Source organism: Morone saxatilis, unplaced genomic scaffold, assembly GCF_004916995.1.
Source record: "Morone saxatilis isolate NCDOM2014 unplaced genomic scaffold, NCSU_SB_2.0 Contig21, whole genome shotgun sequence".
Lineage (NCBI taxonomy): Eukaryota > Metazoa > Chordata > Actinopteri > Moronidae > Morone > Morone saxatilis.
In genome coordinates this window covers 873,010-873,219 of record NW_023339774.1, presented here as the reverse complement: position 1 = coordinate 873,219, position 210 = coordinate 873,010, and the positions used below count along the sequence as shown (strand labels likewise).

Below are 210 nucleotides of genomic sequence, written 5' to 3'. Positions count from 1 at the left end.
TCTCTGGTCCCACTCCTCTGGTCACTGCCATAATCTACCACCCCCCCAAACCAAATCCTTCCTTTCTCTCTTTTCTGACTTTTTAACTCAGTTATCTGCCATCTCACCTTCTGTTCTGCTCCTGGGAGATTTCAACATCCACATCGACACTAACTGCAAATCTGCCACTGAATTCCTGGAACTGCTACACTGCTTCAACTTCACCCAACA

The 210-nt window shown here is 46.7% G+C and overlaps 1 protein-coding gene across 1 annotated transcript in view; it reads left to right on the top strand.

The window, feature by feature from the left end:
* The window catches only part of LOC118332807 (serine/threonine-protein kinase Nek6-like), a 23,279-nt gene that overhangs the window by 10,045 nt on the left and 13,024 nt on the right, over nt 1–210 (top strand). The window lies entirely within an intron of this gene.